General features: G+C 31.8%; 1 long non-coding RNA gene and 5 other non-coding genes across 6 annotated transcripts; all 6 read right to left on the bottom strand.

Annotated features, from left to right (window-relative positions):
* Positions 1-11,130: 11,130 nt before the first annotated feature.
* LOC129293168 (uncharacterized) lies at positions 11,131-14,130 on the bottom strand. Its single transcript, XR_008589108.1, has 2 exons — positions 12,560-14,130; positions 11,131-11,983 (listed from the first exon to the last, which is right to left on the bottom strand). It is a non-coding gene; the product is annotated as an uncharacterized LOC129293168 (long non-coding RNA).
* LOC129294006 (small nucleolar RNA SNORD14) lies at positions 11,408-11,529 on the bottom strand. Its single transcript, XR_008589251.1, has one exon. It is a non-coding gene; the product is annotated as a small nucleolar RNA SNORD14 (small nucleolar RNA).
* LOC129294005 (small nucleolar RNA SNORD14) lies at positions 12,151-12,272 on the bottom strand. Its single transcript, XR_008589250.1, has one exon. It is a non-coding gene; the product is annotated as a small nucleolar RNA SNORD14 (small nucleolar RNA).
* LOC129294044 (small nucleolar RNA SNORD14) lies at positions 12,714-12,836 on the bottom strand. Its single transcript, XR_008589286.1, has one exon. It is a non-coding gene; the product is annotated as a small nucleolar RNA SNORD14 (small nucleolar RNA).
* Positions 13,375-13,463, bottom strand: LOC129294032 (small nucleolar RNA snR60/Z15/Z230/Z193/J17). Its single transcript, XR_008589274.1, has one exon. It is a non-coding gene; the product is annotated as a small nucleolar RNA snR60/Z15/Z230/Z193/J17 (small nucleolar RNA).
* On the bottom strand, positions 13,880-13,973 carry LOC129294033 (small nucleolar RNA Z43). The gene has a single exon (XR_008589275.1). It is a non-coding gene; the product is annotated as a small nucleolar RNA Z43 (small nucleolar RNA).
* Positions 14,131-25,613: the final 11,483 nt, after the last annotated feature.

The raw sequence follows: 25,613 nt of genomic DNA, 5'->3' as shown, positions 1-25,613 counted from the left end.
GTTCTTAACTGCATTAAGTGCCGTGGCAAGCACATCATGTGTCACGACACGCCTGTTCGAATTTCTATTGTCATTTTGATAGTAAAAATGACAAAATTTTAGCGCGCACCATTTTCACACTCGATGTCCGATTAGAGTGATTCAAGTGCTCACACGAAGTTTGCGACATGTACTAGCTAATAAAATAGGTTTGGACTTGATCTAATAGTTTGATCTAAAATTAGACACTCAAGTGCAAAAAGTCACCTTTTCTTTTAAAAACTCACACATTAAATGCTCAATTTGCATTTCTTATTTCATTAGACCACTTTAGGCCTTGAACCAAGTCCAAAAGGACTACATACACTTGATTAACATCACAACACACATATATCACAATAATAGTCCATTCTGGCCTTTTAAAGCTACATTACACACTTATGAATTTATATGAGGAAAACATATATTTACATATATTTATATATATAACACATAACCACATGTACAACTAAATTTATTTCACTTTCAACCCTCCGACTCTTACATATGGGGCTCTACTTCACCATATAATTGAGAATTACAAACGTACTTAACTCTTTTAAATGGGGCTCTATCTCAACCATTTGTCTCAAGTTCGTACCATTTGTGTCAAATTCTCATCTCATAACACAATGCACATTCAATTCAATAATCAACCATAATCAATATATATATACTAGTGGAACAAGTTACAACATCATACATTTGCTTGTCTCACATTTAGGCTTATCCATGTACCCTCCACTGGGGCACCCTCGACACAATGCAATATCATATATTTATATACAAGCAAGATTCACATCATAGTTTACTTTCTCAAGTTCACGTACATTTATGCATTCTAGTTGGCAACTCAAAATTTTTTAACACATTATACATTCATTTTTTTAACTTAAAGGTAGTCATACCATTACCAATCGAGACTGCTCTTTCCTTACTTCCTTTCCCAACCTTCTCATGCTCTCTTTACCTGTGTTCAAAAGTAACGGAGTGAGACATACATCCCAATAACTCGGAGGTAACCCCAATTACCAGTTAGTAAGCAAAATCATAAACAAGTAATAAAGTAGCATGTGTAATGATAAAAGCAATAGCATATGTATATACAAGAATTCATTCTCATCAATCTCATTATGCTCATGCAATGCATTCTTGGTTCCCCCTAGAAAAGTAAACTCTATACCCAAACCAGGCCATTTAGTCGTAAGGAACAGGGCCCACCATACCACTACTCAGACCAGGTCATTTTTATATAGGTGGTCTCTTAGGTCTATCACGATAGACTCAAGCTCTATGCTCTGGATCATCAGGACTTTCTAGCTTTATACAGAGCATGATCATAGCCCTATACCCTAGTCTAAGGTAACATTATGGATCATTTAATATCCTAGGTTCGTCGTGGCAGAGTCAAGCTCTACACTTTAGATCATTAGAATTTCTTCTCCTAAGTCTGTCCTAATAGAGTCAAGCTCTATGCTTTGGATCATCAAGACTTTTTAGACCTCCTCACGGTAGGGTCACATTTTCCCTACCATAATCTAGGGTATATCTCATGGACGCGATACATATTAGTGCATGTGTCATTTCTCAAATTCATTTCAATCAATACTCACATACTCACATGCATATACTTTCATAATGTTGCTACTCTATCAGTTTACAATACAATGCATGTAGTTATATCAAAATACTTGCAAACAATTTCACAAACAAACAAGTAAAAGGGTTACTCCAATTACTTTTAACCCTTGCTACTAAGGGTTACCAACCAAATTGAGCTCCTAAGGGCGCAGATTCTCACGAGAAACTCCACATGTGCTCAATCTACATAACATAATGCCCCTCAATCAATCTCCAACATATTTCATAGGTATTAATTTAACTAAATTAAATCCCTTAACACATAAAACTGTTCACTTAAACCTTTTTTAATTCACTTATCTATTATTCATAGTCATTAGCCCTACAGGCTACTCAATCAATCATAACGATCTTCTAATCCATCATTCACCTAAAATCTCACTATTGACCTTTTAGGCTATTTTGAGCCTGAATTCTCAAATCCCAACCATTCAACTCCATAATAGTCATCAAATCCTAGTTTTTTATTCGATATACCATTTTAAGTCTTTCTTTAAGATACCTTAGAATCTCATGATTTGATTTCTCAACCAATAAAATTCAATAAAAAAAGGGATAGAATTGAATCTTGGGACTACACGATACTTGCCTAACAAGTTATCAATCGAAGCAGACTCCTGCGCTCCAACTATGGCTTACTTTAGCAGAGATGACTTCCTTTTACCATTCAAATATGCCTTTAGCTCTCTCCTTTTGATTTCACAAGCTATCACATTAGCTTTAAGTGATTTTTGAACGGTGTGTGTGCAAGTTGATAGATATATGAAGAAGGGTTGCTAGGCCTACATGGTTTTCTTTTCTATCCAAGCTGAGATTGATGAAAGCATGAATAATATCCCAATTATGAAGGAATTTGCAGATGCATTTTTAGATGACGTCTTCAATTCACCCCCAGTGTATGAGGTAGAGTTTTCAATCGAGTTGGTACTTGGTACAAGGCCAATCTTTAAGGCTCACTACTGGATGTCCCCCTCAAAGTTAGTAGAACTAAAACAATAAATTGAAGAGCTACTTAAGAAGGTTTTCATTACATCAAGTGTTTCACCTTAGGGATCTTTGATTCTTTTTGTGAAGAAGAAGGATAAAAGCCTATAACCATCTATTGATTACAGATAACTGAACAAAATAACCATCCAGAACAAATATTCACTTCTAAGAATTGATGATTTACTGGATCATCTTGTGGGATTAGTAGTGTTCTCGAAGATTGACATGAGGTTATGGTACTATCAATTGAGAGTAAGAGTAGAGAACATACCTAAGATGGCATTTCAAACTAGATATGGGCAATATGAATTCATAATGATGTCATTTTGGCTTACGAATGCCCCTACAGTGTTCATGAATTACATAAATAAGATCTTTCAGCCTTATTAAGATAAGTTGTTATAGTGTTTATTAATGACATTCTTATTTATTCAAAGGATAAGGAGGCTCATACAAAGCATTTGAGGATTGTTTTGTAAGTTTTGAAGGAACATAAGCTTTGGCTTATGCCAAGTTGAGCAAGTATGAGTTTTGGCTTCAGGAGATGAAGTTTTTAGGCCACGTTGTGTCTAGAAATGGAGTTGCAGTAGATCCTAGCAAAAATGATGCAATGATAAAATAGGAATAGCCTAAATATGTGACTGAGATATAAAGCTTTCTAGGTTTAGCAAGTTATTATCGCCACTTTATTAAGGGATTTTTGCAAATTGCAATGCCTTTGACCAAGCTAACTAAGAAGGATGCTCCACTTATTTGGAATGACAAGTGTGAAACTGCTTTTCAAGAGTTGAAAAAGAGGTTGATCACTACACCAATGTTGACTATGCCCGATGTAGTGGTGTTACACGTGCTATACATGGATGCATTCTTAAAGGGTTTGGGATGTGTTTCGATGCAGGAGGATCAAGTAGTTTCCTATTCCTCTAAACAATTAAGGCCACATGAGGAAAATCATCCTACACACAATTTGGAATTGGCTATAGTTGTGTTTGCTATGAAGATATAGAGACACTACCTATATAGATCTATGTTTTAAATCTTTATTAATCATAAGAGCTTGAAGTATTTATTCAATCAAAAGGAGCTTAATATGAGGCAGCAATGATGGATAGAATGCCTGAAGGATTATGACTTCAAATTGCATTACCATTCAAGCAAGGTTAACATGGTAGCTGATGCTTTAAGTAGGAACAGTATTCACGCTGCATATTTGATAGTTCATGAACATCATTTTTGGAATAATTTTCATGTTTTAATAGATGTGATTGAGCATCAAATGGTTGCATTCCAAATAGCTGACTTTGAGAGCAAATTTGGGTAGATATTAGAGCTGCACAATTGAGTGATGACTACGTAAGGAATATAAGGAAAGAGGTAGAGGTAGGTAAGGCCTCAAATTTCACCATCTCTAATGATTGTGTTGAGGTACAAGGGAAGAATTAGTGCACCAAATGATTCAAAATTGAGAAATATCCTCTTAAAAGAAGCCTATAGGAGCAAATATACCATACATTCAAGTATGACTAAGATGTACCATGACTTGAAGCAAGGTAGGTGGTGGCCAATAATAAAAAGAGATATAACAGAATTTATTTCTAGAAGTTTGACATGCCAAAAAATTAAGATAGAATATAAAAGGCTAGCTAGAATACTGCAACTGTTGGATATCTTATAGTGGAAATGGGATGATATTTTTATGGATTTCATCACTAGACTGTTGAGAACACCATCGAATAAAGATGCCATTTGGGTAATTGTAGATTCAATCACCAAATCGGATCACTTTTTGGCAATTAGGTTTACCTTTGCATTAGAGAAATATGCTAAGATATACATTAAAGAGGTAGTTAGGTTTTTGTAACTCAAGGTTCACATCAAATTTTTGGGGTATGCTGTAGAAAGGTATGGGTACCAAATTGAGTTTTAGCACCTCATACCACCTATAAACAGATGAGCAAACAGAGAGGATGATCCAGACTTTGGAGGATAAGTTGAGAGCTTATGCCATTAATCTACTAGGTAGTTGAGAAATCATCTACCGTTAGCTGAATTTTCTTATAATTATAGCTATTATTTCAGCATTGACATAGCGCTATATGAGGTCTTGTATGGAAGAAAGTGCGAATCCCTTTGTCTTGGACAAAATTAAGTGAGAGGAATATCATTGGTCTAAATATTGTAGAGCAAACCACTCAAAATTACTATGATTAAGCAAAAATTGCTAATAACCTAGAGCCGGCAGAAGAGTTATGCTAATAAGAAGAGAGGGCTGTTGGAGTTTGAAGTAAGAGATCATGTATTTTTAAGTTTCTTTGATGACAGGCATCGATAAAGCCATTAAGGCAAAGAAGTTGACATCTATATTTATGGGCCCTTATGAGATTTTAGAGCGAATTGGATCGGTTGCATATAAAGTCACATTTCCTCTACAAATTGCAAGTATCCTATATTATTGAACGGATTGAAGACTTTAAGGACAAGTAATTATGCAGTAAGACCATCTAATTTGTGAAGGTAATCTGGAAATGTGAAGCCCCAAGTGATACACCTAGGAGATTGAGGAGAATATGAGGCGAGATTATCTGCATTTATTTTCTTAGGTACATAGTTTCTAGCCTTACTAACCTTAAAATTTTAAGGAAAAAATTTCTAAAATGAGAAATTGTAACATTCTAATTTGCAGATAATAAATAGAGTATGAAATTTGAGTTTTTTTTTATGATTCAAAGTTAGGAATTTATAATGTTTTGAGGTTTAAAATAAACAAATAAATTTGTATTTGAGGTTATTAGGGTTAATCACAAATTCAAGCATTTAATTATGGATTAAAAATTTAGACTTAAAGTCATATAAGAGATGTTTATTAGCTTAGTTAATATATAATTTTAAAATTTAAAATATATAATAGATGTGTGTGTGTGAAAAAATGCAAGGCTTATTTTTTTTTTTTTGGTTCTACACAAGTCCCACATCACTTGGATGTAGGTAGATGAATGATCCTCTCAATTATAAAACATGACACGCGCATTGAGGGGAGAAAAAGTAATTGAATGTAATTTGTGAAAATTGCAGTTCATGATCCAAAGATTTAAATAATTCATTTAAATCCCTAATTATTTTTAATATAATTGTAGGACTAACATTTCCATTATTATTTATTATCCTCTCTCTCTCTCTCTCTCTCTCTCTCTCTCTTTCATGTTGGCTCTTGTTTACTAAAAAAATTATTTATTTACAAAATTCATTCCATAAATATTTTCTAAATAATAATAGCTTTCTAATGATTTGATTATTTTGTAGAGTAGAATAAATCTTTTGATTAAATTTTTTTTATAGAATAGTTAATATGGCATTATGATGAATTAAAAATACATGTTGAGATCGTTCGAGATATAATAAATATTATAGAATATTTCATTAAGTTCGAAACTCAAATTTAAAAATTTGAGTTAGACTCTAGACTTATATAATTGAGTTTATGTTAAATTTGAAATGTTAGGATGAATTTTTAATTAATAATATTTACTTAAATATGAATGGATATTTACAAGGATATAGAATAGTAATTTGAAACTTTAAGATAATTTTTAAACTTTTTATTTATTTTTGAATGAATTTTTAAAATATGGATTAATGAAATTGTAATACTATGAGTGATTTAAGAATTAAATATAATATATTAAGGTATAAGAATTTTAGGAAGGAATTTTGGAACATTAAATGAGACACTAACTTTAAATTAATGTTAATAAGCATCTTAGAGATAAAACTTTCTAACACTTTAATTAGAGTTATTTATTAATTTAATGTAAAATTTATATATAATTATGAAATAATTGTGTAGGTTGTATTTACAAAGAAAGTGGTAAAAGAGTTGTGAAGGGAAAGTCATTGTTTAAAAATATAAGGTAACCATTATTAATGTATTGTGATAGGCGTATATGTGCAAGATTGGTTATGTGTTGGTTATTATTTGAAAAATCATAATTTATTTTGAAATAAATAATTTTTTTATTGCTAATATAAACTAAAAAGTTGGAGCTCATCTAAAAAAGAAAATAAACACTCCTCTCCACATAAGAAACAAGAGCCAATGTGAGGGAGAGAGTAGAAAATAATATAAAAATAAAATTATGAGTCCCACAATTATATTAAAAAAATAATTAAAGATTTAAATGAATTATTCAAATCTTTGAGTAACTGCAATTTCACAAATTACATTTAGCCACTTTTCTTCCCTTGCGTTTCAAGTTTTGTAATTGATGAATCATTCCTCTAACCATATCCAAATGATGCATAACTTGTGTGGAACAAAATAATAATAATAATAATAATAATAATAATAAGCCTTGCACTCCTTTTTTATATACATATACACACACACACACATATCTATTTTTATATTTTAAATTTTAAAATTATATTTTAACTAAGCTAATAAACATCTCTTCTATAACTCAACTCAAATTTTTAATTCATAATTAAATGCATGATTAACCCCTAATCTCGAATACAAATTTATTTGTTTATCTTAAACCTCAAAACACTATAAATTCTTAATTTTGAAACCCAAAAAAAACTCAAATTTCATTATTTATTATCTATCGATCAAAATGTTACAACTTTTTTCTCCTTTTAGAAATTTTATCCTCAAAATTTTAAGATCAGTAAGCTTAAAAACTACGTAAACTAAGCAAATAAATTCTCCCTTAATTCTACTTCTTCAAGTTGAAAGATCCTATTCATGCAATTCATGAATATTGGAGGGACATTCATAAGCCTAAATGGCATCACCGTGAGTTTATAATGCCTATACCCAGTTCAAAAAGCAATCTTAAATATGTCCTCTGCTCTTACTCTCAATTAATGACACTTGACCTTAAGTCAATCTTTGAAAAGACTATTGATCCCACAAGAAGATCCAGTAACTCATCAATTCTTGAAAGTAGATATTGGCTTGGATTAAAAAAAAAAAAAAGACCATGTACGTCTAACAACCCTTATGCCGTTGATAAGAAACATGACCTTGGGTCTCAACTAGAGTCACACACAGAGCAATAAAGACATGATTTTCTCTCTACAATCCAGGATAGCACCATTCACAGACATTTAATTCATTCTCACAATTATATCCATACCTTTCAATGGTAGGATAATCAAGTACATAATTGTCATTCTATTTTCAAACAGAATGTCTACAAACCTCCCTCTTACTGTAGGCCACTATCTATAGTTTTATACACATTTTGTCATACTCTCAAATGCCCAGATGAGCCAACTACTCCCTTAATTCCAACCTCGCCTTCTTTAACAAGCGCTTAGCCTTTCACTCAAAATCATCTTTATGCCACAGGTATGTAAAGTATCTAGATACCTCAAAAAACATGGCGATGAACATGTCCTCATTTAGATCCTTTTTTTAAAAGCATAGAACTTGACTTCCTTTTTAAACCTCAACTATGATGAAAGGTAATGCTCGAACAATTTCTTCTTGATCTCTTCCCATGTAAATGTAAACTCATCTATGGGCCCTGCTGTCTCTTACCAATCTCTTGCTTCCTTCACTAAGAGCACTAATGCTACTTGCACCTTTTGGTTACTGGTACACTTGACTACTTGGAGGATTGTCTTAATTCTCTTCATACATTTCTCTACCACGAATGGTTTAAGATCACCATCAAATGTGAGAGGGTTAAACATCTTAAAAGTTTCCCACACATCAGTAATGGATGGTGGAGCTCTCTATTACTCCTCTTTAGTCTACTCCTTCCTAAGCTTATCATCTCTTGGAATAGTAAGATGTGAGAAATTACCTTCCCCCATGTAACTCTCATATGGGCCTTATCACCATTCTTAGTAGCCTTCTGCCTCTTGAGCTTTATCAACTCTTATTTATATTTTTGAACCTTAATCGTTTAGGTCTTCACAAGCACCCTCAGTTCTGCTAAGTCAAGTTCTTCATTCAATGATAGAAGTGGTGGTTACTCATGTTGGGCCCCCAATGTACACCTCTAGTGTTTCATCGACTGAACCCATCTCTGTAAAAATATTAACCACAAAAAATAAAACTTAAAAGCCCTAATAACCAAAAATTAATATATAATGATACATGCAAATATAACTAAAAACAATTAAGTAAGCATACAAAAATATTTAATTGAATAATGTTTCAAAACAAAACAAACAAATATTTAAATACATGACTACACTTCATACCCTCTTTTCATCATGCCCGAATGTTAAATCACCTGACTAAAAGTAAGTTAAATCAAACTACATGCCACTCATTAAGTCCAATGAATGCTCACCACATAATAATAATTAGCCAAATTTTTTTTTCAATAACACCATATATTATAATACCCTAACAAATCATGCATAATTTAAATAACCAAACAATAATATTGCAATATAATACACATAAACAAATTTTAACCACTTAACAATAATTCTAAATAAATATATATTTATTTCCAAACAAATTATAATTTTTTAAATAACATATTACCAATCACACCCCTCACCACAACACATTTAGTAATAATTACCTAGTGTCTTGAACAAATCTTCCTTTACAACTTCTCTTTCACCATTCTCTCATGGCAATACAATCTGCATAATTATTTTATAATACTATACTCTCTTCATTAAAAAATATAAAACATTTTTTAAAGAGTTAGATTTTTAAAAATATAAAACATTTTTAATCTTTCAAAATAATTATTGTTCTTTTTTTTTTTAAAGTTTCCTTGTTAATAATAACTTTATATTTATTATAAAATATTTAATAAAAGTAAATATAAAAAATAAATTTGATTTAAAAGTAAAGTAACTATTTTATTATAGATAAAATTTAATCAAAAATATTTTATATTTTTAAATAAAAAATATATATAAATTTTTCATTAAAATTAATAAATAATTCTAATTTAAAAGAAAATTCAAACCTAAAGACTCATAACATTAGGTAGTGTCTCATTTAACGTGCAAACATTCCTTCTTAAAATTCTCATACCTCAATAAACATCAATCACTTCTAACCATATTTTCATCAATCAATATTTAAAAATTTATCCAAAAATAATTTAAAAATTTAAAAATTATTTTCAAACCTCAAATTACCATTCTATAACTTTATAAAAATACTTATCCATATTCAAAATTTATCCTAATTTTCAAATTCAACATAATTTAACATAAACATATAAGCCTAAAATCCAACTCAAATTATTAAATTTAAAATTTAACCTCAAAAGAAATTCTATACTATTCATTATATCCTTAACAACTTCAACATCTATATTTAATTCATCATAATATCATATATGAAAATCCTAATTAAAAAATTTACTTTACTCTACAAAATATTACATCATTAAAAAATTATCATTATTTAGGAAATATTTATGGAATGAATTTTTGTAATAAATAATTTTTTTAATACTAACATAAACTGAAAAGTTGGAGCTTGCCTTAAAAAAAAAAAAGCACCCCCGCAAACAAGACAACAAGAGAGGGAAAAAAAATAATATAAAAATAAAAATACACATCCCACAATTACATTGAAAATAACTAAGATATTAAATATTGGAGAATGAGACTTCTAAGAAATACAAGGAATAGTCAAATGCCCTCACAAATACATTTTTTTGTACCACCCCAACATTTCTCCTTTGTTCACAGGCACGAGACAGACAAAAACATAATCTATCTTCGATGTTACTTTGGGATTCCTTAAAACAGCCAATTAAGTTATCGAAAATCATATTTTGATACCCAAACTTCTTCGAAACTCCATCTGACGGAAATGTCAACAAAATCCTTTTAGAAGTTTAGCACTCCCTTTTACTTGTCAATATTTACATCATACAAAAATTGCCCTTTATTGTAATTTGAATGTCCATTATTGAATTTAAAAAATCATCCAAACATTTTTAATTAATTTATTTTGTAAAATATATTTATTCAAATATCATCATATCATGTTGATCAAATTTTTTAATTTAACTTTTTTTCAATTGAAATCCAAACATATCCAAAACTGGCCCTTTATTGTAATTTGAATGTTCATAATTGAATTTAAAAAGTCATCCAAACATTTTCAATTTATTTTATAAAAATATACCATTCAAATATCATCATATATCATGTTGATCAATTTTTTAATTAAACTTTTCTTCAATTGAAATCCAAACATACCCAAAACTTGGCAGAAGAAATGCAAAACTTCATGATTTGCAGTTATCGAGCGACCGAAGAATTGCTGATTTAACGGCACATTCTGGATAAATGCCAGAGGAACTTCAAAAGTTGAATAAAGCTAGATCTCTATAAAGATATCGATGACCATTGCGAATGTTCTGAGAAACAAGCCTCTGGATTTCTCATCATCGGCCATGTTCATATGCCATCGTCATTGCCCTAGCAACAATCATGTTCACATTATACCATCCATCACATCACAATTTTTCAAAAATAAGTTCTAAAAAAATCACATAATTCACATTAGTGAAAATGATGAATCAGACTGCAAGACAGTGTTGCCAGGAGGTAAAAATCTAAAGGGCTATTCGAGGTATTCAGTGTCCTGACATTAGCTTTTGCATCATATGCTTGAATCTGCTAAAGAATTTTCTAATTATAAAGTAACAAACAAATAAAAAATTACCATATTCAAATTTGGACCTTCGTGAAAAGTCAGAAGTATTTAGAAAGGAGAATAAAGCTTGAGTTATAATCAGAAATGCATGAGCAATGATTTGGCCTCAGACATCCAAGGAAGGATTAAGGCAGCATCAGCTCTCAAGCCCGGCGAAGGCGAAAGCCTTCAGGCAGCCACTGCGAATGTTGAGAAACAAGCCTTTGGATGTCTCATCACTGGCCACGTTTTCCCACTCACATGATAGGTATATTCTTTATCACAATTATGCTGGAAATAATCACGTTCACATATTATACTCTAACCCAAGTAAGGGAAAAAAAAGAAGAGAAAATCACATTTACACAATAACCTTATCAATATACATTAGCTTAGAGAAAATGAAGCATTAAGGCGAGTATCCCTGAGATGTCCCCAAGGAGGATGCTGTAGTGAAATATGTAAGACTAGTGAGAAGTACAATTGATTGATAAAAGCCTACTAGCTTTCACTGCGGGAAAATACTCACCACAAGAGTATCCCTGAGGCATCCTTAAGTTAGCATTGGAGACAGCTTTATAGTGGGTATGAGTAAGCAATTCTGAGGACCACTTTCAATTATCGAGCGGTAGAATGAACAGTAGATCAAAAGACGTCTATGATTACCACGTACTTTCTTACTCCAGGAACAAGACAGACCTTACACGAACATGACAACGTATAATTCAATCCTCTAAAGAACTCTCTAGATATTAATTAATAGAAAGATATAAAAGCCATACTCAAAAATGGACCTTTCAAAAGACAGAGGCATATAAAGGAGAATAAAGAAAAAGTTCTAATCAGAAATTTATCATCAAACATTTGGCCTCAGACATCCAAGGAAGGATTAAGGCAGCATCAGCTCTCAAGCCTGTCAAAGGCGAAAGCTCTCTGGCGGCCACTGCGAATGTTGAGAAACAAGCCTTCGGATTTCTCATCGTTGGCCACATTTTCACTCACATTATAGATATGCTAGAAACAATCACACTTAACACAATTATACTCTTCCATCATAATTGATAAAAAAGTACCAAACACACTCACATAATAATCTTATCGATTTACATTAGTTTAGTGAAAATGAAGCATGGCTTTTACTAAGAAAAGGCTAATTTAAGAGAGTATCCCTGAGGTATCCCAAAGGAGGATGCCGTAGTGAAATATGCCAAGGCTAGTGAGAACTACAAAAGATTGATAAAAGCCTACTAGCTTTCAATGCTGGACAATACTCACCACAAGAGGGTCTCTCCTTCAAAAACAATACGGGTTCTGAATTCTAAGCTGAAGTCCTATGAAGTTCGCATTGGACCTTCATGCAAAGCCAGAGGCATATATAGAAAGGAGAATAAACCTTAAGTTTTAAACAGAAATGCAAGAGCAATAATTTGGCCTCAGACATCCAAGGAAGGATTAAGGCAGCACAAGCTCTCAAGCCCGGCAAAGCGAAAGCTCTCAGGCGGCCACTGCGAATGTTTTGAGAAACAAGCCTTTGGAGTTCTCATCATAGGCCACGTCATGACGCATACAGATACAATACACGCATTATCCATCAAACTGTGTAACAACCACAACACAAACTAATATTTTCTTTCGCCATTGTTCAAGAAAGAAACACAAGCACACAATGATACAATCTATTCTCTTCCTTCGCCATTCTACCTCCAATTGTTCAGAAAACAAAACATATTCACACCTTAATCCTATAAATTGTCAATGTAAGGTGCCAAGGAAAAAAAAAAACACGAGAGCACAAAAGGAAAAGTTGAAAATAATTTTGCCAAGCAAGTTTTTTTTTTAATTCTATACTTGTTTTTGGATTATAATTAACAGGCAAGTTTTTTTTTATTTGTTCTCAAAAGCAGTTTTTAAAATTGTTTTATAAAACAACTTTCGGAAATAAAAATGAAAACAATAACCAAACAAGCTCTAAATCTATTCATTCAGTATATGTAAATTTGTAAACAAATAATTTTTTTTTTTTGAAAAAGACATTTATAAATACAAAATCCATCTACAATAATAGCAACAGATGGATATGAAGGATGCGAAGAGGTCATCAGATAGGAGCGAAAGACGTAAAATAATATAATCACTGAAATATCATTTGAACTATGCTTTTGTTCATCATATGACCCTCTCATGTCAACTTCAACAACAAACAAATATTTGGGGAAGGGGAACTATAGAGCATATCCATTAACTAAAGCATTGACGTATGAAAAACATTCATTGAACCTCACATCATAGAATAAAAGCAACGACGACCCACAAAAAATTGCAAAGAAACGAGGAAATCACCCGAAAATCATTATGAAATAGAAGTAATTTACGAAGAAAAATTAAGATCGGAAAACATTGTACGTATGATAGGCCTCATAGAGAAGATTAGAATAGTCTTCATGACTAAGATCAGACATATGCTTGTCTATTTGTATGATTTAATCATCGGCCAATGTCGAATAACTGGGAAAGGGGGAAAAACACAAATCCTGAAACGAAAAACGGTTAAAAAAACATACATATACTTTTTGAAAACTAAAACAAACCTAAAAGGGACTCAGAATATGGGTGGTGATATATCAGAATGGTCGGCAATGACTGAAGCCAATTACGACGAACGAGACCTTATATCAAATCGTCACTGTCCCGTTCATTATAGTGAAAACTTTAGGACTACGAAACGATAAAGAAGATCAAGAACGATAAATTTTCAAGCGTCGACAAGGAATCAACCAATAGATGAACACAGAAAATATAACACGAAATTATTCTCATAAACTATCGAGAAAACCTAGTGGGAGCGACCATACCAGGTTGACACCGCTGTTGTGAGTGAGAAAGATAGGGTGCTTATAAAGAAGGCGCCGGAGAGGCGAAAGCTAGGGTTTGATTAGTGAGAGGAAGAGGGGGTGACGTGGCGCTAATGTCTAGAACGTTCGATGCCCAAAAAAGGTGGGGTTAAATAAGCTTCGGCAGAATTTCATCACTGCACCTCAAAACAAGAACAATTTTACAGAAGTCCCCATTCCCAGAGACCAAATAGGATTTATTGACGTATTTCATAAATGTCCTTTATTTTTTCAAAAGAAAACCACCCTTTTTACCAAGGTGAGCAGAAAAATATATTTTTTAATAGAAAATCATGAAAAAATGTATAAAAAGACTAAATTTAGTTATGTATAAAGTCAAAAGGCTTGTACAATCTTACAGTAATTCATCAAAGATCTGAATATTAAAGTTGTTGCGAATTGCTTAGTGAACTAAAAGATCAGTACATCTATTATCTTCTCTATTGACATGGTCAAAGGTGACCTCCCAATCTCTCATAATAAGATCTCTTATTAATTTGATAATATCGAATAAAGAGTAATTCTTTGGGTAATTGTTACTAATAAGAGATAGCACTTTCATCATCGAATTTGAGTAGACATTAACTTTAAATAATCTCTTATTCTAACAGAGGTTAAGTCCTTCAAAAATTTTCATAAATTATGCCTCTGTGCTAGGATGGTAACCTAGGAATTTTTAAAATCCTTTAATCCAATTTCCTATAGAAAAATATTTTGAAATTTGAATGATATTGTATTTAAAAGCTAGTAAGTTATAATTTTTATGATTCAACTAGTTAAATCACAATCAAACATAATATAATAGTTTTAAAAATAATATTATAGACATATACATATATATAATTTGTATAAGAAACAAACTATCAAAATTCTAAATAACTTAAAAATAAATTTAAATATGATTTTCTTTTATGAGAATGGCAATAAAATTCCAAAATAGAAAATTATGAAAATTAGGTTTCTGACCAAATATTTTGACCCAAATAAACCTAATATCAATACACATATAAAATTTTAGATTTGCCTTAAATTCTCAATAAAGTGCAAAAATGATCAAAATACTCTTAATATGCATAACTTCTCTCTAAAGCCCAAAACCCTAATTTAACACTAAAAATGCATATTCTAGGGTTTCCTAATATGAAATATGGTCCTAAATCAACTCTTATATTCATAGCTTGTAACATGTATTTGATTGGTCCGACTTAGCTAAAATATCATTCATCTATTTCTTAATTTTCTTTATCATTATTAGTCAGTTTTAATTAGTCTTAAATTTAAACGTGAGTTAACCCCTTATGTGTTCACACTATTAGTATATTGTATTCACACCGAGTATTTTTTTCCTTCTAAAAAGGAACTGAACGATTATGCTTGTTTCTTTTTCCTTTCCAAAGAAATAAATCACGTGCTTAAATTGTAAATACAAAATACAATCATACCCACTTATATTTTTTTCCTCCCAAGAGGAATTATTATTGGTCAATTTTAATTAGTCTTAAATTTAAACTTGAGTTAACCCCTTATGTGTTCACACTATTAGTATGTTGTGTTCATTCCAATTATTTTTTTCCTTCAAAAGGGAACTGAATCGTTGTGCCTGTTTCTTTGTCCTTTCTAAATAAATAAATCATGTGCTCAAACTATAAATACAAAATACAATCATCCCACCCAAATTTTTTCCTCCCAAAAGGAACTGAATCATCCTGTTTTGTTTTCTTTTTCAAACAAATAAATAAATACAATCTTTCTATTCAAGTGGCTTCCCTCATAGATGATTCAATTTATTATTGCACCCTTCCAAAATCTTTATCAAAAACTCAATAGTTGACATGTTACTTCCCCAATTTCTATTGAGTTTCCAAGTATTACTCATGTATTGACTTCTATTTTTTTTATCAAAAATATTAAACAAAGTGAAGAGTTCCTAGGTCTATCAAGCATCTTGCCTAGCAATGTCTGTCAATCCAGCCTTACAAATGATCATTGAAGTGCATGTTATATTCTCTCACAGCCCATTACCATTTGATCCTCATTTCTTTCTTGTCCTACAGAGCAATGTCGTATGATGAGTATGCCTTCATTGATCAGATTAGTGATGCCCGAGAGACATTATATATTGTTGTTCAAGTTCTAAGGAAGTGGTTGATGTGACAAAAGAACCCTCCTTATAGCATATGGAATCTTTCCTTCACTCTTGTGGATGAGAAGGTAAAAGATCAGTGACTTTTTTTACTAAAGTGCTTGCAAAATTATCTTCCTTCTAAGTTGTTAAATCTTTTTTGTAGGGGCATATCATTCAATCATTCCTAAGAAACAAAAATCTAGTTGAGCAATATGATAGAGATGTGGACGAGGGAAAAATACACTTTTTTGATAATTTTGAAATCCTATCAAATACAAGTTCACATAAGGCATCGCCTTATCCATGGAAAATTAATTTTTATGCTAACACATTTTGCAAAGCACATGATGGAAATATTACAAAATTGAAATTTCATTTTGTGCCAATAAAAGAATGCGTACAAAGGGCTCATGAAGTTTTCGAAGATGAGAACAAAAATGTAGATGAGCTCATTGGTAATGTTTATCTTTCTTTTCCAATTGATATATGGGTCTATAGGTCTCTTATCTTACACTGTTGTTATCTCTATTATAGATGTGATTGGATTTTTCTAAGGGTTTGGCAATATTCAAAATCACAAAAGTGGGGCTTCATATAAGAAGAGGGTATCCTTTACTATTGCTAAAGAAGAGTTTGTTAACTTTGTTAACCACTTTTTAATCGCTGCTTAGTTTGTTTTTGTGTAAATAACACTTTGTATTTATCAAATTTAGAGAGAGATCTATCAATGTTGTGCTGTTTGGAGATTGTGCTCGAGATACGTTTAATCTATATACTTTAGAAATAAAGCCTCACATTATTGTTATCGTTTCTCTTTATAGTGTGAATATGTATAATGGTAATTTCCTTTTAAGCCTTCTTTCCCCAATACTTAGATATTTCTATTTAAAAATTTCCTGTGGGTGCTTAGTCTTCATTTGAACTTATTCCTTTTTTGTATGTCTACATTATAGGTAAGCCATAACTAGTAAGTTATGCTCCTACAACTAGAATATATTTCAACTTTACAAGTGCTAGAGGTTCAAAATCTTTTACAAATGTAAGGGGGCATAAGAGGAAATTTTATAACAATCAAATTTATGATGTGTTTTGACCATCTTTTCATTTTAGGTTAATAGGGTGCAATAATCCTTAGAAATGTTTGAGGCTTTTTCTCAAGTGGTATCTGCTAATGTACATTATTTCAGCCCAACATCCCCACTCAACTTTCTATTTGCAATATCAATAATATCTCAAAAGTATTGGTATCTTTTGTTTTTTCATTCTATGACATTCAAAAATAGGTTTATTTTTCTGCTCCTCTTTTTAAATAGAGCTATCCTAAGTTAATATTTGTTATATTTTACTTGTAGGATGGGGAAGTTGTTATCAAAGGAAGAATTCTGAAACTTGAAACTAAGGATGGTTAGCTTTATGATAGATGTCGCTTATGTAATGCTAAACCTAGGTTGAATGATGATAATAAAGATTATTGCAAGACATGTGATTTGACAGACCCACCTTTAGAGCCAAAGTAATGATAAATTTTGATTATGTCTACATAAATTGATTAAGCTTCATGTTTCAGTACTCTTATATCAATTATTAATTTTTATTGTATTTTTGACTTGTTATAGATACAAAGTTCATTATACTTTTGGTAACAATTTTGGTCATGTGTTTATGGTATTCTTTAATCGTTTGGCTATTGAATTTTTTGAAATAATTGCTAAAGATATGATTGAGGAAATTAAAAAGGTTCTACATCACAATCCTAGTAATAATATATATTATTTTTATGTATAGTTTTTATTGACTATTCTCATCATTTCTTTTATATATGACTATCTAAAAAGGGAGGCCTAGAACATTCCCTTAGAAGTTTAACATCTTAGTTAGTAGAGAGATGATTTTGAGAGTTCGTATTTATGGCTTTAACATCCAACATCATTCTGGTGGCCTTAGTATATCTCAGTATTGTAAGGATCATGAAATTCTACAACAATTTACCTACACTCATAGAGAGGTCTCAAATTTATCATATTCACTATGCTTTAGTTAGATAATGATAATTTATAATTTCTAGAAAAGTAACATTCTTGAACCTTTTACATTGATGAATATATGTATATACTAACACTTGGTAATGTCTTTTATTTTTTGGTTCAAATTCATCCTATGGATGAAAAAGTCAGAGCTCAGGTCCTTTTCATACTTTTTCATACCTTCTAGATTGTTATGGTATTTTTTTCAAAATGGGATCACTTATTTTATATTGTCATGTATATTTATTGTAGGCTAACTTCAATCAGAATTTAGAGGGTGAGAACTTTTCCTCAACTCCAAGTGAATCTTTTGGTTCCAAGAACACTGGCAAGAATGTAAACATTCTTGAAAAAGAGGAATTCGTCACACCTAATAGTGTTTCTCAAAGTAATTAAAGAATTGGAATCACACTGACACTGATTTATTCTCTCAAGGAGGTTCTAACATGTGTACATCCAAGTTCAGCACTACTAAGGAGAAGAAGTACATCAAGAAAGAAATATGAACTTCATCATCTCAATATTCTCCAATGAGAACCTACTACTCTTTCTTTAGTTTTCGTTAGTTATAAGTCTGAAGTTTTTAATCTATTTACTTTATATTTTGGATTGTAATGGAACAAGTTGTCATATCTTATCTTCAGTTATGTTTTATGCTTGGAGTTTTCTTATAATCTAAGTGAAGAATCTATAGGATGTTAATTTAATAGAGCTCATCATTTCAGATTTTAGTTTTGTCTAATCAACTTTAATTATTTGTTGTAGCTCCATCATGTTATTATCAATATTGTTCAAATTAAAGGACTATTCTTATACATCTATATTTGTTCTACATAATCATGTCTTTTTAATTCAACCATGCTCATCTGTTTAATGGAAATATATGTGTGTATAGCCAATTATGGGCAACAATCTAATAAATACTATTCATACTTATATTGAATAACCTTAACTAAGATTCAATTTTCAAGAAAAAGGTGTCAAAACTATAAAATCTCTATGCCCAACAAAGAGACATTCACAAGTAAAACATCCTAGAAATTAGTAAAATATCCCAAGATTTTGCATAGAAATAAGGAGTAGTCAAATAGATTAAAATCTAACTATGGTGTGTTTTGTGTCATGAGTTACATATACATGTGCATGTATGCTTTGATTAAAAAAAAAAGGGTTGTACTATAAAAAATCAATTACCCCTTATAAAGAAAAAGAAACAAGTAAATAATTTCAGCAATCAAACAAGAAATTAGTAACTAACTGTAAATATTTGTGGTGCGTTCTGTGTCAAGAGTTACTTATACATGTGCATGTATGCTTTGATTCCAAAAAAAGGGTTATACTCTAAAAAATCAATTAGCCCTTACAAAGAAAAAGAAACAAGTAAATAATTTTAGCAATCAAACAAGAAATAAGTAACCAATTGTAAATATTTACACGGTTACATTAGACATATTCTTATTTTATAGATTAACAATTTAAATAAATAATATCATTTCATTAATAATTGATAGTGTTGATTTAAGCCTTGATACATAGCTACTTAAATTAACCTTTTCCCTTTTCTAACAGTTGTCATCAATCAATAATCCACAGGTCATTAATGATACTTTTTTATTGAATCATGTATATTTTAGTTATACAATAGGGTTTGATAAACATTCCTTTATTAATGATGTTGATTGTTCTGCATGTTATTTCCTATGCATTGAGTAGTGTGTTATTATTTATAAATGTTCTTGAGAAATGGCATTTAATAACCATTCTAATTTAATAAATCTTTTATTCAACCCTTGGTTAGATGGGCTATGGTTAGGATTAGTGTTTGGAATGAAGTCAAACATTCATACAAAGGTTGTACGTCTTTTTCATCCAAAAATGCAAAGGTTTTCCTAAGTATTCCATTAATATACATCTGGTGTTACTGATAATACAGCACAAATCAGAGCCAATTTCCATTGTCAATTGAGTTTCATGGCAGGATATAAAGACAAAGTTATAAGGAGCTCTCCTTTAAGCGACATTACAAACAACAATGGTAAACTTATTTCAAACCGTATCACATTAGTTAAGAATAAGAAGAAAGTAGGAAGGAAGGGATCTCTAAATAGGCATGAAACTAGTAAAGGTAAATAGATTTTGCAAAGTTTGTTTTATCTATGTTGGGAGTAATTTGGCTTATGCATGCATATGGCGAATTTAAAAATATACAAGATTTACATTCTTTTCTCTAATTTATTGTTTAATATTGCTCACGTTTCTCTTAAGGTGCTAGACTTCCTTGTAGTGTTGATCCTTAAATGCCGTAAGGAATTGATAGAGGTTAGAATCTTATATTTTAGTCAATAAGCTCACTTCATTGTAATCAAAACTATTTCTGTAGTAGAATGGTAACATGGCACGTTGTACACTTGTAAAGTCCCGACTCATTTCGGACTTTACCATTCCCAACCAAACAATCAACAAATCAAAATTAGAGTAATAGCCTTTTATTTGTTTTCAAATCATGAAATCCCGACTTTGAGGGCTAATGGAAGTGTAAATACAATCAAATGACTCAAAAAGCTACAACTTCTCAACCTTGAAAAAGGGCCATATGCCATGGCATATGGCACAGAGCCACTTGCTCTATTTTGGACTGTGTCATGTATTGCGGCGTGAGATGCCATGCGTCGTGGTAGGCCTGTCTGAATTTTTTTGTCATTTATTAGCAAAAAGATGAACTTTCGACGTGCGCCATTTTCATATTCGAAGTCCAATTGGAGTGATTCAAGCATCTACTTGAATCTTATAACGTATACTAATTAATGGAATAAGTTAGGATTCAGTCTAATGGTCCGATCTTAAATTAGACACCTGGGTGTAAAAAGCCACTTTTCTTTCAAAAACTTGCACCCTAAGCGGTCAATTCTCATTCCTTATCCTATTAGACCACTTTAGGCCTTGAACTAAGTCCAAAAAGACTACATACACCTGATTAACACTACACATATCAATTATCACATTAGTAGCTCATTTTGGCCTCTTAAAGTTACATTACACAATTGTGGTCTTAAATGAGGAGTACACATATACAATACATAATTACATATACAACTAGACTTGTTTTACTTTCAACCTTCTGACTGCTACATATGGGGCTCCGTCTCACCATATAGTCAAGAATCATAAATATACTCAACTCTTTCAAATGGGCTCTATCTCACCATTTGTATCAAGTTCTCATCATTTATGTTAAATTTTCACATAACAACACAATTCACAATTAACACATAATCATCATATATATACACTAATAGAATAAGTTACAACATAATATATACTTGCTTCATTTAAGCCTACCCACGTACCCTCCACAGGGGCACTCTTGACTTAATGCAATATCATATACATATATAAAAGCAAGATTCATAACAAAATCTACTTTCTCATATTCACATATATCTATGCATCTTAGTTGACAACTTAATTCTATAAACAGCTTTATACATTCATTTTATTCAAATGGTAGTCATGCTACTATCAAGTAAGGCTACTTTTTTCTCGCTTCCTTTCTCAACCTTCTTGTACTTTCTTCACTTATGTTCAAAAGTAACGAAGGTAGACATACGTCCTAATAACTTGAAGGTAACTACAATTACCAGTTAGTAAGCAAAATCATAAAAGTGATAAAGTAGCATATATATCAGTAAAAACAATATCATATGCATATACAAGAATTCACTCTCATTAATTTCGTTATGCTCATGCAATGCATTCTTGGTTCCCCTTTGTAGAATAATCTTTACACTTAGACCAGGACTTCCAATCATAAGAAACAGGACCCACCATACCACTGCTCAGGCCAAATAATCTTCTTTGCATATAGGTGGTCTCCTAAGTTTGTTATGGCGGAGTTGAGCTCTACGCTCTAGATTATCAGGATTTCCTAGCCTTATATAGAATAGGACCACGACCTCGTACCTTAATCTAGGGTAACCTCGTAGATCATTCAATATCCTAGATTCGTCATGGTAGAGTCAAGCTATATGCTCTGGATCATAAAGATTCTTCTCCTAGGTTTGTCTTTATAGAGTTAACCTCTACGCTTCGGATCATTAGGACTTCTTGGACCTCTTCACGGTAGGGCCGCATCCCCCTATCATAATCTAGGGTATATCTTGTGGATACGATGCATGTCAATGCATATGCCACTTTAAATTCATTTCAATCAATACTCACACACCCACATGTATATACTTTTACAATGCTGTTACTCTATCAATTTACTATACAATGCATATAGTTATATCAAAATCACTTGCAAAAAATTTCACAAACAAACAAATAAAATGGTTACTCCAGTTACCTTTAACTCTTACTATTAAGGGTTACCAATCACACTAAGCTCCTAAGGGCATAAATTCTCATGAGTAATTTCACAAGTGCTTAATTTACATAACATAGTACTCCTCTATCAATTTTTAACAATAAACATAGGCATTGATTTGGCTAGATCGAATTCCTTAACACATAAAATAGTTTAATTGAACATTTTTGAATTCACTTATCCATTATTTATAATCATTAGCCTTATAGACTACTCGAACAACCATAACAACCTCCTAACAAATTTATTCAACCTATTTCTTCCTTTAACCTAACTTTCTTAGGCCAAATAAGTTTAAATCTTCAAAGCTCAACCATTCAACTTTATACTAGTCACAAAACCTTAGTTCTATATTTGATATCTCGTTTTAAACCTTTCTTTTAGATTACAACACCTCAAAACTTCATGATTTAATTTCTCAATTGATGAAATTCAATAAAAAAGAGGTAGAATTGAAGCTTGGAATTGCACAATACTTACCCAGCAATTTATTAATCAAACCAGACTCTCGAGCTCTAATTATAGCTTGCTTTAACAAAGATGGCCTTCTCTTCCCTCCAGACTCATCTCTAGCTTTTTCCTTTTCGATTTCATGTATTGATCACGTTAGTTTTAAGTGATCGCTAGACAGTGTGCCACGACACATACAACTTCTGCCATGGCACATGGCACAATGAGAAAAGTCTCACCTGTGCTCGCGCGTTTTGCCCCAGATTGTTTTTCTGCCATTTAATCCTATCATTTCAACATCCAATCAACATAAATTATCAATTCAACATCCAAATCACAATCAACCCCTTAATTACTAATTTATCCTTGATTAGCAACTAGTTCCTAGGACTAAAATTTAGAATGTTACAATTCTCCCCCTCCTTTAAAGGAATTTTGTCCCCAAAATTTAAACGTAAGCCTAAACTCACCTTATGGGAAGAAGTGAGGATACTGGTTCCTCATGCTCTCCTCTACCTCCCAAGTCACATCATTAGGAGCCATTCCTCTCTAAAACACCTTAACCAATTGGATAGTTTTGTTACATAATTATTTTTCCTTTAGCATCTACTATCTGTTTCGGTTCAGTTCAGTAAGTTAGATTCTCTTAAGCTCAACTTCTTTTAGCTCAATCATATGTGATAGATCTGGTTGATATTTTTTCAACTGTGACACATGAAACATGTTATGTATTTTGGATAAAGGTGGAGGTAAAGAGATTCTATATGCTATAGGACCTACTCTACTTAGAATTTGATATGGTCCCATATAACGAGATGTTAGTTTCTTGGCCTTTAAACACCTACCAATATCGGTTAATACTGAAATCCTGAAAAACACATGATCTACTACTTCAAACTTTGATGGTCGACATTACTTATCAGTATAACTCTTCTGACGGCTCTGGGCAGTAAGAAGCTTTTTCCATATAACTTTGATCTTCTTGATGGTCTGATCTATAATATCAGGACTAATCACACTTCTTTCGCTCAATTCAACCCAACACAAGGGTGATCTGCACCTTCTCCCATGTAATGCCTCGTGCGGTGCCATTTGAATACTTGAGTGAAAGCTGTTGTTGTAGGCAAACTCATCTAAAGGCAAATAGCTATCTCAGCTACCTTTTTACTCAAGGGCATAAGATCATAACATGTCCTTCAGAGTCTGTATTGTACGCTCGGTCTATCCATCAATCTGTGAATGATAAGAGGTACTAAACCTCAACTCAATACCTATTGCCTTATGTAATACTCCCCAAAATCTTGAAGTGAACTAGGGATCTCTATCTGACACTATGTCTTTAGGTATACTGAGCAATCTTACTACCTCTCTCACATATACTTCTGCATACTTTTCTATGCCGTATATGGTTTTAACTGGCAAGAAGTATGCCAACTTCATTAATCAATCTACAATAACCCACACAGAGTCAAATCCTATTTGAGTTCTCAATAGACTAGATATGAAGTCCATTGAAATGTTATCCTCCTTCTACTGGGGAATCTCTAGAGGTTATAGTATCTTAGCTGGTCTTTGATGCTCAATCCTTGCCTTTTGACACATGAGATACTGGCTCACAAACTTGATAACATCTCATTTCATGTCTTGCCACTACCAATACTTCTTTATGTCATGGTACATCTTAGTCACACAAGGATACATCATGTATCTACTTCAGTAAGCTTCTTCTAACAATTTCCTTTTGATATCCTCACTTGCAGGTATATAGATTCAGTCTTTGTACATGATAAACCTGTCATCACTAAACCAAGACAAGGTGGTGCGACCTTCCTCTATATCTTCTCGTACGCTTGACAAAAACTTGTCTTACAACTGAGCTTCCTGTATTTCTTTCTAAAACTCATTGGAAATAGTTGTTAAGTGAATTGCATTCAAAATATAGTCTAATGCCTTAAGCTGCACTTCTAGCAAAGACAAAAACTGGTGTTCTTGAACCACCAATCCAGCCATATGTAATTACTTTTGACTCAAAGCATCAGCCATGACATTGGCTTTCCTTAGATGTTATTTAAATTCAAAATTGTAATCTTTCAGAAATTCCATCCATTACCTTTACCTCATATTAAGCTCTTTCTGATCCACAAAATATTTCAAAATTTTATGATCATTGTGCATATTAAACTCTACTTTATAAAGATAATATCGCCAAATCTTAAGAGTAAATACTACAGCAGCTAACTCTAGGTCATGTGTCAGATAATTCTCCTCATGAGGTCACAACTATCTGGACACGTAAGCCATAATTTAATCTTCTTGCATCAACACACAGCTTAGACCTGTCAAAGAAGCATTTGTGTAAACCTCATAATGCAACCGTGGATCAAGAATTATCAATACTGACGCTAAGGTTAACTTTTCCTCAAGCTTCATAAAAAGAAACTTGACACTGATCATCCCAAATGAAAGGTTAGTC

This window comes from Prosopis cineraria, unplaced genomic scaffold (assembly GCF_029017545.1).
Source record: "Prosopis cineraria cultivar Desert tree isolate PC_DT_omini unplaced genomic scaffold, ASM2901754v1 PC14, whole genome shotgun sequence".
NCBI lineage: Eukaryota > Viridiplantae > Streptophyta > Magnoliopsida > Fabales > Fabaceae > Prosopis > Prosopis cineraria.
This window is presented reverse-complemented; position numbering and strand designations above follow the sequence as displayed.